We start from the raw sequence: 12,992 nt of genomic DNA, 5'->3' as shown, positions 1-12,992 counted from the left end.
TATGCATAAAAACATAAATCCTATCACAGCAACATCTGGACATTTTGCTTTGCTCCTTCTCTAAAATAACCTCTGTTTGTCAATATTTTTTCTTAGGAAGATGCCTTCAGGATGAAATGTGAAATCACAGCAGAGCATTTTATAGAATGGTCTCTTCTCCTTGACACAGAGGAACAAATCAGTCTCAACATAGTTTGTGTTCTTTAAAGATCTCTTATCTCCTTTAACCTGGTAGATAATTATCCTTTTAGGGGCTCTTGCCCTTTTCTCAGGTGGATTTTGCTTTCGCTATACTCTGCCCCCCCGCACAGGAGAGCCACAAACTTCTTTCTCAGATGCCAGCATCATCAGCTTCCAGGAAGGCATCACATGGCTGCCGCCGTGACACCGAGCCCCCGTCCCCGGCGGCAGTCGGGTCGTGCTCTCCTTGATCACATCAGCCAGCTCCCTTCCAGCCCTCCACCCCAACCAAGTGTGACTGTGGCAGCGCAGCCAGGCTCAGAAGGAGCCCCAGGAGAGCCCCACGGCTGTATCTCCTCGTGGAGGACCAAAGGTGATGTCCTCAGAGCACTGAGGTCAGGGGCACAGGCGAGTCCCTGCTGCCTCTCGTCGTTGCCCTTTTTCGTGAGGTTTGAGCTCCTCGTCCCACATGACAGTGTTCCACTCACAGCTGACCTGAATTCATTTTTCAAGTAAGATTTCATGAGGCAGTATCAAATGCTTTCCTGAAATCCAAATATATTACATCTACTGCTTTCCCATCATCTGCTAATTTTGTAATTCCATCAAAAATGCAATCAGGTTTGTCTGGCGAGGTTTATTCTTTATAAATCCCATGATTCAATTTACCTACCAGTGGAGGATGAAGGACTGAGTCAACCTTTGCAAGCTTAATCAAACTCATCCAAACCTCTGTGTTCAATAGATTGAACTGGAAGTTTTGCAAGAAGAGGCTTGCTCTCAGCATTTGCCTCACTTTGTGGTTTCTAATGGGATGGAAATACTGGAAGAAAAGGCTTTGGCACTGCATTTCAGTACTTCTCCACTGTTTAGAAACAGGGAAAAGCACAAAAAAAGTGTTTCTTTTAAAGCAGGCTGGTTAAGACTGCAAAGAGTCTTAAAAAAAAAAAAAGGGTTCTGGAAGATGAAAAATAAATTGTTAGGTAACAATCAGTTTAGGTCCAACTTTACTCTTAACTAGTTGTTTCCATTACCCTTGCTGAACTTGCCAAAAAAAAAAAAAAATCAAAACAAATAAAAATCCTGAGATTCCACTGGCACATCTGGGATCCTCTAGAGCCCCAACCTAGCAGACAGCTGACATGCAATTGCATGACAGACAGACAATGTCTGCTATTTAAGACTCTTAAATTAGCACAGCATCTGCTGAATTTTGAGACCTTGCTCAGTATTTCGTCTTCCCATTTCAGAAAAACACACCTCAAATCTTCCTTTCTAAAGATTTGTAATTTTTATTTTCCTAGACAATTGCTTTCCCCTATCAAAACCCTTATCCTTTCATTTGCTTTCTACTGTGTTGTGGAAAGCATTTGTGTTTGCATTTTTTGTGTTTGCACTTTATGTTTTTATACTCCCATTTGCTTTTATGTATTTGAATTTGAAAGGGCTCTCTTCAGTGTCTTTAATGCATGTACAGCTCAGAGAATGGAATTCTTAGGACTTGTAGGGAACTTGGGCACTGAACCCAAGATTCATAAAAGATTATTTCTATAGACAAAACACTGAGGAATTTAATAGTGGGACAGAAATCAAAAACAAACTTGAAAAATGTTAAAAGAGAGTGAATACATTGCACACATTTCAGTGAAATAGGAGTTATCCTAAAGGTGAGTCCAGTGTCCTGCTGCATGCAGTTCAATCAAGTGATTAAAAATAAAAAGGAAGGAAAAACAGAAGAACAGCCTGGTTGATTAAAGTGCAAAATACCTCTTCTTAGAATATTGGTTAAACCATGCACAAGTGCTCGGCACCTCCACTTAACACTGAAGCTGCCAAAAGGGGTGAAGTTCATACAAGTGTGAGGGATCCGCATACCCTTTTTGCACTGGGAAGGTGCTCTGAGATGCCACTGTACAAGCAAGGCAGTGAGAACATCTGCCTACAGGTCCTCCGCTCCAGCTGAAATGGCAGCATCGCTCGCATGATGTTGCATCTATATGGCTCGTGCTGTAATTGGGGATAGCTTACTTTGACTGAAATGGCTAAAGCAGCACATGCTGATGCAGTTTGCCTGGCAGACCTGGAAGCATGACGCTCGGAGGGGCAACAGCAACAGGGTGCCGTGCCACAGCTCCAGTTTCTCCATCTGGGAAAGCTGCAGATGGAAGAGGATGTGCCCACAGCCTGCCTTGCCTGCCCCTTTCAAAATGTGTTTGGTCAGCCTGGTTCGCAGATGCTCCTTTCCCGCTAGGTCCTGAGTAGTGAAGAGATGGTTTCTTATTTGCAGGCAAGTAATTCTTCAACGCCTTGTAAAGCTGTTGTATTCGTACCCAGATACACAGGCAGTCCTTCTTTGGAAAAACTGGTAATTGTATAATCATTTCTATGGTGACAAAGAGTGAGAACCTAACTTCAAGACATTTAGAATAATAATGTGCCTAAACAAGTGCATATTTTAGAATGTGTTGCTTGTGCATGAAAAGGTCCTAGGCAGCTTCTGGCAGTCAGGAGAGACAGTCTACCATAAACCTCCTCACAGCAGGCAGCTACTCAGTCTGAAAACTAATTTCAAGAAACACAACTGACCACTGAGCAATTTTAGCAGTAGTTTTTGCTGAACCTTTAGTGGTAAACAACGCTGTTAGCTGAGCACGGAGTGACTGGACTTCAAAATCAAGAGCCAGGCCTACAGGCAAGTACTGCACTACCTGTGGTATGCTAGAGCATCGTGTGTGAAGAGGCACACTCACCCCTGAATTCTTACACCAGCACCTGGAAAAGCAAAACGGGCAACTTCTATATGCGATACCCACTTACGTTCATCTGCTTGCCTGAACTGATTCTGAAAAAATACCTGCTAAAGTGTTTCCAGTAAGTGAGTTAAAAAACAGGCTTAAAGATCTCTGTCAAAAGATATTAGTAGTTTGTAAGCAGTAAGCAAATGCTTTTGCTAGCTTGGGTCTGAATGTAAGGCTTCCTTGGGAAATGCAGTTGACTGAATTCACTTGCCAACTGCAAGACAAGAGCAAAGATATATATATATATATATAGATAGATAGATAGATATATTCAAGGGAAGATGCATCAGGTTGTTCTTAAAAAGAATAGGAAAGAATGGAGTGAACCTTGCCCTCTTCGAGTATTGTACGTGATCATATACGAATTGACTTTTCTCGTGAATCTTGAGAGAAAAGATAATATCATCAAGAAGCATTTTAATAGCTTCAGAAGATTTAGATAGTGGGTTGTATGAAACATTGACTATTTCTATGCCTTTCGCTTTAGCTTGGTCATTCTTAGCTCAAGCCTCTTCATAGTTGGCTCCTAATGTATACTTAAACAATTAATATGTAACATATCTTAAACTCTAATATGTTTTTCATTATGTAAGATATTTTCTATGTTTCAGATAGCTTGGACAATGCCACTAAACTTGTCAGATTCCCCTTCTGCTTCTCATAAACTAACACAATACTCTTGAGTTAGGCTTCATACTCCTGCAGAGAAATACCCAGATCTATCCAAAAGATTGTTTACATTGACATCAGAGGGGATGGAAAACAAATTACGACATTTGTATTTGTGTTAGGAGCCAGATACTGCCAGAACCATGGAAATCAGTGGCAACACTCCGATTGGATGCTAGTGTTTATAAATCCATTTTTTATTTTTAAGGAGACCTAATTTGGGAATCTTGAAACAGTTTATTAGTCCCCTACTGTTTTGACTTCCATCTGTCCAAGTACTTCTTGAATGAGAAGGAGATTGCTGGGTAATAGCTGTTGGGGAGAGAGAGAGAGAGAGAGAGAGAGATGTGGTAGATTCATTGGAAGGGGTTAAAAGAAAGATTTTCTTCACATTTTCCCTCATGTCCTTCCAAAAATTTGAAATTTGTTATTTCCTCACTCCTTAGCAGTAATGTAGTCCCACACCATGATCTGTTCTGGTTTCAATGGGAAACTCACTGGTGAGGAGACGGCATAATCAGATCTGATGCATCTGGATTTAAAATTCATTGTTTCCCTAGACATGGAAAGCACCTATGGAGGTGAAAGGGGACTCATAAAAGACAGTGAAAGAGAAAAAAAAGTCCCAGTGGAAAAAATGGTCTTTCTTAAAATTGATTTTAAGGAATCAGTATGCAAGGAGAAAGAGAGATATAATCTGAAATGGACTCTCTTTATTATTGTGTATTTCTTTGCTGGATTAGTTTGTCATTTCCATTAACATGGAAGTTAGCTTTAATACTGACAGCTTTTTAGAAAAGGATTGAATACGCACGAACAGCAGCATCAAATCCAGAACAATTCTCATGAGCAGCCACCGACTGATGATGGAAAGTGGAGTATTTGGGAAGTCACATCAGGTGTCTACTCCTGCTTCCAATTAAGGCAATGAGAAATCAGGGCCAAACTCCTTAAGAATGGTAGTCTTACAAAAGAAAGACCAGGGAGCAAGCTGGCATGTAGAAATGAAATGGCTCCCCGATTCCTTAGTATTCTGGGCAACTGAGATACCTTTTTTCAGTGAAACACTTTTATTCCCATATTCATGTATGACATGTTTTCCATTCTAAGGTGGGACACTTCAGGCTTACAAGAAATTTCAATACACTGAACAGAGAATGTCTAAAATCTGAGGTATGACCCAGAGTCTTGTCAAGAACAGATAAAATAGCCCAGCTTTTCAGAGCCCTTAATAGATGTCGTGCTAGTCTGGCATGAGCTTGTTGAACTCAACATGCTGGAAAAGACTCAATATTGGGGCTAACTAAAAATGGCATTAGAAGGACCAGCTATGCAGTGAAATTAAAACAGTCTCTTTCAGAAAACCTTCACGATAGGACAGACATGCCAGTCTCAAGATTGCTACAAGGGTTTTGTACTGGGCAAAGAGAGTAATAAGAAACTAAAAAACTTTTGGCGTTTCAACTTTATTGAAAAAGGGTACAAAGGAGCCACCTCTGGATATTGTAAAACTCACAAATAAATTCTTTACAGCTGCACAAGGAAAGATAACAATGAGAGCCCGATATTTCATTCCTAGCACAGTAAAAAATCCTATTATAGCCAATGCAGTTATGGGTGCACCAGCTGTACTCTGGGAATTCTATATAACTCCTGTCTGTTTCTGAACCAAAACCCCTGAGGCCAGCTTGTGAGATTAAAAAGTCCTCCTCTTTCATATACATGCCCTTCCACACCCCTGTTCATTTACCAATGCCTGGAATTAAGTAAGTTGCCATAATCGGACATGATGCCCTTCCAGGCCAGGGAAGATCTCCTCAAGGGCTCCCTTCCTACCCTGCACTCTTGTATATTAGCAATGGTCATATAAAAAATGCACCTCTTCCTTCCTTCCTAAAATCTATACCTCTGGATGCACTAGTTAGACATATCTCGTGCTGCTGGAAGAATGTTTGAGGTTTGATTAATATTTTTTTTTTAAGTGCAGAAGAGAATGAAAAATCCCCAAACAAACAAACAAACAAAAGAAACAGGAAGAAATTAAAACATCTCTGCTTCTCAAGCCCACTTTTAAATCACCAGGGGGAAAAGGCTACCACTGGTCAGGTAAGCTTCATGAAGCTATAAATTTTGACCTTGGGTATGAAAAACAATAAAAGGAAGGTATTTTAAATCATAGAATCATAGAATGTTCTGGGTTGGAAGGGACCTTTAGAGGTCATCTAGCCCAACCCCCCTGCAGTGAGCAGGGATAGAATCATAGAATGTTTTGGGTTGGAAATAACACAATTCACCTTATATTTCAGGCTTCTTACTCAGATAACCTAGGAAACTACCGCGCCAGCTAGACTACCAGCAGTAAGCACGTGGAGAACTCAAGAGGAGAGAACAGATGGGAGAAGCCACTGTTTCTAACACAGCCCCAAGGCATCTCTGTTCCCTTGTTCAGGGCTTCATTTTGTAGCCTTCCCCATTCCAGCTGCTCAGGCCAGGACTTGATTCTCCTCACAGACCCGCAGTACCACCCTTCATTGGGCAGAAGGACCACCTGGGGAGAAAGCAAGTGGCCCCAGCCGTGAGAACCACTCTGCCCGTGAAAACAAATCTCTCACCGGCCAAAACAAGAGGCCAGAAGAGCTCATTCAGTTCGGCTCCACCACCAGTCTTAGACACAGGAAGCGTAACTCAAGAAACCAGCAGAGAAGTCATCAGCAAAGGTTTTTATTCAAATGTACCATTTATATCCAAAACTGGAGAAATGGGAAACCTTTTGGAGCTCTCAGTTCAGTCCGGACCCGTGACTTCTGTAGTCTCCCAACAGGCTCTCACATCCCTTCACGTGCAGAGTTCCTTTGTGGGAGAAAGCCTAAAAAGGGTTAACTTCATGTTTGCCTTAGACCTTGCAGTCCCTGGAGACCCTGCATTGGGGTTGCCCTCTCTCATTCATCGCACTGGATTTCCAGCAGTTGGCTTAAATGAGAAAGAATATGAATAAGTGTCCTTTAATCTAAAAAATTGCCATGTGCTAAACTTTGGCAATTAACTTTGCTTCCTTGATGAACTTCTTTGAAAGTGAAGCCAGAACGGACCTAGAAGCAAGCAGCGGTGGAAGGTGTGTTATCCAGAAACCTTCCTAGATACATCACTAGACGGTGGAAGTTAATGGCACCTTTAAAGACATTCATGCTGTCCAGACGGCACAGGCGTGGACACATACCATATTACAGACACGGTGCTACCGTTTACTTCTACTAAAGTTCAACCGTTTGTGCCCATTCATTTTCAATAAACGTTTAATAGTTTTCTTCTTCTAGAAGCCAGAAGTGATTATTTCCATACTGGCATGGTGATGGCAGAGTATTTAGTAAGCATTTCATAAGGGAAGCCTGAATATTCATTTGATACTAGTTTCCGAGTTGAATAAATAATTGCAGATACATCAATGAATTGGATTTTTCGATCTTGAATAGTTGTAAGTTAGTGTCATATGACGCTCACTCAAGTCGATAAATGGGATTTTGAAAAAACGGGCTCTGCTCTTGCTTTTTAGTTCATCCCAGGCTCCCACAAAGGCAATTTCAGGCTAGGGACCTTAGAGAAGAAAATGATGAAGCAGAGGTGCAGAGAAGAAAGGGGAGAGAAAGGAGAAGGAGAGTTTGTTCTTTCCATTAATATTAAACTGTCCATTTCCCAGCTGCAGGCTCATGAAAAGGAGACTTCTTGGTGATTACCTAGTAATTCAAACCGTACAAACCCACCTCAGAACACACAAAGACAAGGTGAAAAAGGATTTTTTTTATTGCAGTTTCATGAAATGTGATCCACACCAGAGCTTGAAGAATTCACTAAGCTTTTGAACACATATGCAGGCTGGTATCAATTTCTTTTACTTCTTCCTTACCAGATGAACAATATATATGAACAATATCGTGTGTGTGTGTGTGTGTCTGTGTGTGTAAACATGAGTAGCTTTTCTAAATGGAAATGCCAAAGAATACAAGTAATAGTCTGGTTTCTATAAAAGGCTCTGTCTCACCAAACAATCATCTGCTGCAAAACCCCAAAACAAATCTCTGAAACAATATTCTCATGTTAACATTATGGAGTATGCTTGCCTTTTACCTGTTTACCTATTTGAAAGAGAAACCAAGAAATACTGAATCAAAGATGAACCTAAGTAACAAATCTTCCTCACAGTCCCCCAGTACCATTACCACATTTAGAGTCAAACGGTTTCCCTCCCAAGCTAGGGCATCCTCTGTGCTGTGACACTGCCTATACCTCATCGTGACCCTGCTTTACCCTTCTTTACCTATAGAGAACCCAGAATGACAAGGTTGTAATTTGGTCCCGCTGGTGTAACTGTAACACAACAGTTGTAACAGGGGCCGAATTTGCTGTCGTTCCTCATACCTGCCAGTTACCCATGAAAAGCCAAAGGGTATTGACAAAGTAAGTTCTGGATCTACCTTTGGTTCACTGAAAGCCTTGTGTGAGAAATAAACATTCTTACTTTTTTTCCTTCGTTCCACACATGATCAAGCATTTTTAATCAATTTGCCTTGTTATTTTGCTGGATTTTGGGGAAGGTTCTGTGGATTATATATTCCTGTAACGTGTATTATATGTAATTATATGTAATGGTTTTGTTAATTTATGAATCTGTGATCTCTTGGAAGTTTAAGAGCAACAGAACATATATGAGTACAAATTAATGAATAACGCTGCGGTTTTCCTTCTTGCTTTTAACACTGCTATTGGCCAACTGTTAAACAATCAGTCAGATCTGGTATAACTTTGATTTGGTATGTGCCAGTGTTTTTAATCATCACCACCCTCTCCCTGGGCCCCAGGTCCAAAACAGGGCGAAACTTCAGCAGTTTTCAATATATCTGCTCTTAACTGAACATGAAAACCTCAAATAGTTCATAAAGAGCAAAAGAAGCTCAGATGTCAGGGTTGAAAGCAAATGAAGTAACACTCGGCTATCAGAGTCTACTGGCACATTTCGTACCTGTTGAAAAGAAGAGCAAGCCCCCTTACAATTATTTTATTTTCTGTGATTCTTGAGACTCAGGGAAATTAGCTCCTTTGAACATTAAGTCCACAATACAGGCTGAAATGATCTCCATCTTCCCTGGGCTATGCACATCAGAGAGGACGGGAAAGGCCCGCAGGACTGCTGTACGTTTAAATGCGTTGACAGAGCATGGCTGTCATAGTACACTGCTGGGATGATACTTAATTCACCAGTATGTGCTCAGTAAATATGTGGAGAGAGAGAACCATTTTATTCATTTTTTGTGTTAAGTATGAACTGCTAGCATAAAGACCTACCCAGAGAAGAGAACATCACATGTGTTTGCTCTACAAAACTGTGTAAAGGTTTGCCAAAGCTGTCACGGTATGATAGCTTCGGCCATTTATTTCCCCAGATCTTCACTTTGAGTGCTACTGCCTGCTTGGGAGTCTTTTTTTTTTTTTTTATGAACAGAATTTAAATAATGTAAAAATGTTGAGAGTTCTGAAGAGGTTAACTGCCCTAATTGTGGTTAATTGCTGGCTAAAGCCGAAGTCTTTCTGCTGATACACCTGTGCAACCCCAAGCCTGCAACTCCAGGCCTGCAGCCCACAATATGCAACCTCATTGGTATAGCTTCACAAAATCGCATGTTGACTAATCCTAAAGCCAGAAGAAACAAATGTGTTAAATAAGCCTGTTGAAGTCGACAGCAGTCTGCATATGTCAAACCAACTCAGGAATTATCAGCAACTCCATATTGGGTTCATCCTTTTTCTGTAACATAGTGCTGAGTGTAGTGACCCTGAAAATAAAAGCAACTCTGATTCTGCTAACAACAGTTTTGACTCTGCTAATGTGATTTCTGTTTGGGTTTTTTTAGCATAGCACTAAATGCTAAAAGTGGCAGCTAAGGCACCACAGCAGTGAAGTCCTTACCCACAAATCCCTGCACCCACCTCATGCAAAGACGGATCTGCCCATGTGGCGCTCTGTCTAGGATCGGGGTCCAATTTACCCTCACATTGACCTATATCCCCAGTTTTCAAGCTGTTTTTCTTCTGGTTATTGGCACATACGGCACACAGAATCACATTCCTGATGTGACGCATCGCTGAACCAGCAATGGTGACTTTCAGCTATCCTTCAAATGATTAATAACTGAGGTTATGTACTATTTTTTTTTTTTTTCCGCAGACTGGGTTGTCTGGTAACATATAGTTTCAGTCAGATAGCCATGCTAACCAGAGAAATGAGGGCAATCCTACATGCTGTGGGTGTTTATGTATACGTCAGTCATAATTTTAACCCATTACCCAATCATCAACCAAATTTGACAAAAAAGTAACAATTCCAGTTCTATAAGGGGGAAGAGGGAGACCGTATCTGAGCTCTGCTACATGAGAGGCAACATGAATTCCACCCGTAGCCAGCACCAGAGAAGGCACGCATGTGAGCGTCTGTGAGTGTGAGAGCGAGCAAGATGTTGTGAAAGCCCCTCCAGTGGAAATAGCATCAGGGAGATCTGAAACCACATAAGACAGCAGAGGATGAAGTTGTAAGAGCTAATATGGAGGAAACCAGTACTCACAAACATGTTTTTTTCCACCGTATGAACTAAGACTCAGACTGTGTGTCGCTGTGTGCCCTTTAGAGATAATTTCCGATACTCTGAACTGCGCGTGTACACAAGCTGGAAGCCAGAGTACTTACACGTGCGAGCAACCGTTTCATCGTCAGTGAGAGCGATAAACTAATGTAAGCTTTATTCTTACCAAACTGAATGTATTCAGGTTCTCCCTAGCCCCTTCACGGACAAGTTGTGTAACAGGAGGCTGCAAAGCATCCTTGCTTCCTCTCCAAAAACAGGAGGAAATTGTGGTTCTCACTGGAAAAAGAAAGCGCGAGAGGGAAGCAGGGCCATAACCTAGGTTTCACAGGGGAATGAGAGTGAGAAAGCAAGGACAGACTGTGTCACAGAAGAAACTGTAGCAGATTGCAGGTTCTTCCAGCTGGTTTCAGTGTACTGCAGTGCCTCTCCTGATCCTGTAGCTCTCTGCTGGAAGATGTCCCCAGCTCCCTTCAGTGAGCTGCTCCGCATCTCACAGGACAAGCGTCCTTTAGCAGGAAGGAACACAGGAAACCAAACGCTGCAGAGCAGCACTGGCTCTCTGCGGTGGTGGAGACTCCTTCCAGGAGAACTGCAGAAACACCCATAAACAGTGTCATGGGAGAGAGCCCTTCCCTGCAGGAGACCTGGCTGACAAACACGTTATTAGCAAGCCTTGCTTTGAGACTTACAATCACAGAATTCATAGAATATCTCAAGTTGGAAGGGACCCACAAGGACCATCTCTCCCTACCACTGAGCTATAATTACTTTTCTTTCCTCCCAGCTGGAAAAGACGGCCAAAAAAGCTTTTGTTTTGCCCTTGTGGCCCATGCGTTCCTCCCATCTTCATTCTCCAGTGACGATTTAGGGCTCATCTCACTCACCTGAGCAATTCTTACGCATCTGTATGGCACAAGAATGGAAGTCTGCAGAATGAGGTTCACGGTCAGAAACTCCACAGAAAGATTAAACATCCTACAGAAGGAAGGAGGATTCTTCAGGAAGGCTTCAAAGCTGCCTTGGTCATGTATCTGTTGAAAAAGACCAAACAAAAGTGTCTCTTTCCCGTGATACCTTGTCCAAAAAGTCTTTCCAGCTGCGCAACCATAACTATATATAACTACAATTAAAACAAGGGAGTACCGTTTACCAACTTAATTTCCTGACTAGCCCTTTGTTAAGAGCTGTGTGACACCTGCCAGTTAAGATTAACTGATGATTTTGAAAATCAACAGCATGGGCAGAACTACACAGTAATTGTATATATTACTGTAAATCATGATTCCGTAATATGTTGCATCGTTCAAGTAAGTCCTACACAGCCACACGAGTAATATTTCACTGCAGACATTCTTAACGTTAATCCGTAACGTAACTAGCTGCAGTAAGAGAGGGGGAAAAAAAACCCACCCAGCTTGTAGCTATCCTATATCTCAGACAGGGTGATATAACATAACATATGTTTTAAAATGATAAAGACTTCCAAGAATAAGATGCAGTTTCCAGAAAAATATTCATACACGCCCAAACAAAAGCAAAATCCTGTAATAATTGAATAATTGCAGCTTTCTGTATCCAAGAAGTTAAAAAAAAAAAAAAATCCATCCCAAGCCAGCCCTTTTCAGTGGCTTAGCTGGTCAACACTCTTACACACAAAGCCCAGCGCTCTTCCCTAAAACCTAAGAATTAATCAGCATTATGTAAGAGATTTTTATAACACTCTAAAAATACATTGTGAATTCCTTTCCAGTGTCGGACTGAGAAGCTTTAAAGTACTGCCACCCCTTCATCCCCTTTTTTAACAAACACTGGATCTTCATTTCTGATACCAGAAACTCAAATTTGCTTCAGTATTTGTGCCTCAAATCTCATTAATTACAGTGCTGGCCTCATGAGATGCAACTGCCGCTGCTAAGAGCAGTGTTTGTGCTCAAAATGACTGGAGCAAGGGCACAGACACACAGATTTTATACGTGCATGAACACTTTAAGAAAGAATTAATGGCACATAAAACTTTGTAAGACTATTCGGATGTTCTCATGTTAATTCACCTGCTTCCTAAGCAAACTTTTGTATCCACGTGGTAATGTTTTGTTTGCGTGGTGCTGATAGGTAACACACCGTGGTAGCACTCCTGCAAAGGCAGTGGTAACGTTAGCCTGGCACATCTACAGCGGAGTCCTACGAGTACCTTATTCCTTTTTGTGCTCTATTTTTCATATGCATAATAAATAAGTACTAGCACTATTTCTGTATTTTCCACTGAAGGATCTCTAAGCGAAATGACAAAATCATCACCTGAATGTTAATGGTAGCCTGGGAGCCAGACCTGTAAAGAGAAGGAGTTTTAACATTGCGATGGGGGGCAGAGCCATCCTGCTCATGTCCGAGGACCCATCCCTGCCCTCGCAAACTTCATTCCACTCTGCCCCAAATCACAGATTGATCTATGAACATGCAAGGCATTTGCAGTCCTTCAGACCAAAATAAATCACAAGAATGCAAATAAATTACATGCAAAAGAGGAACAAAGCATTTTCAGCTGTGAAAATCTTGTCATGGAATGGAATGCACATCCAAGGGCATTACAGCAATCTCATCATTGCATTTTTAGGAAACACCTCAACATTGTCCTTTTCCAGAACAAAAGTTTCCGCCCCCCCCCCTCCCCGTACAAGGCTGACACAACACTGACCCAGCCCTCTTCTCAAAA

The 12,992-nt window shown here is 41.6% G+C and overlaps 1 long non-coding RNA gene across 4 annotated transcripts in view; it reads right to left on the bottom strand.

Moving 5' to 3' along the window:
- Window positions 1-6,352: 6,352 nt before the first annotated feature.
- Window positions 6,353-12,992, bottom strand: part of LOC118452522 — an 8,266-nt gene continuing 1,626 nt past the window's right edge. Inside the window, exons 3-4 of one of the 4 annotated variants that reach the window (XR_004842327.1) lie at window positions 12,331-12,413; window positions 6,353-11,310 (exon numbers count right to left, since the gene is read on the bottom strand). This is a non-coding gene — a long non-coding RNA (uncharacterized LOC118452522). Of the gene's footprint in view, window positions 11,311-11,422; window positions 11,672-12,330; window positions 12,414-12,992 lie in introns of those variants that run through there. The other 3 variants (XR_004842325.1, XR_004842326.1, XR_004842328.1) reach the window with 3 other exon arrangements.

This window comes from Egretta garzetta, unplaced genomic scaffold (assembly GCF_000687185.1).
Source record: "Egretta garzetta isolate BGI_Z169 unplaced genomic scaffold, ASM68718v1 scaffold136, whole genome shotgun sequence".
Classification (NCBI taxonomy): domain Eukaryota; kingdom Metazoa; phylum Chordata; class Aves; order Pelecaniformes; family Ardeidae; genus Egretta; species Egretta garzetta.
This window is presented reverse-complemented; position numbering and strand designations above follow the sequence as displayed.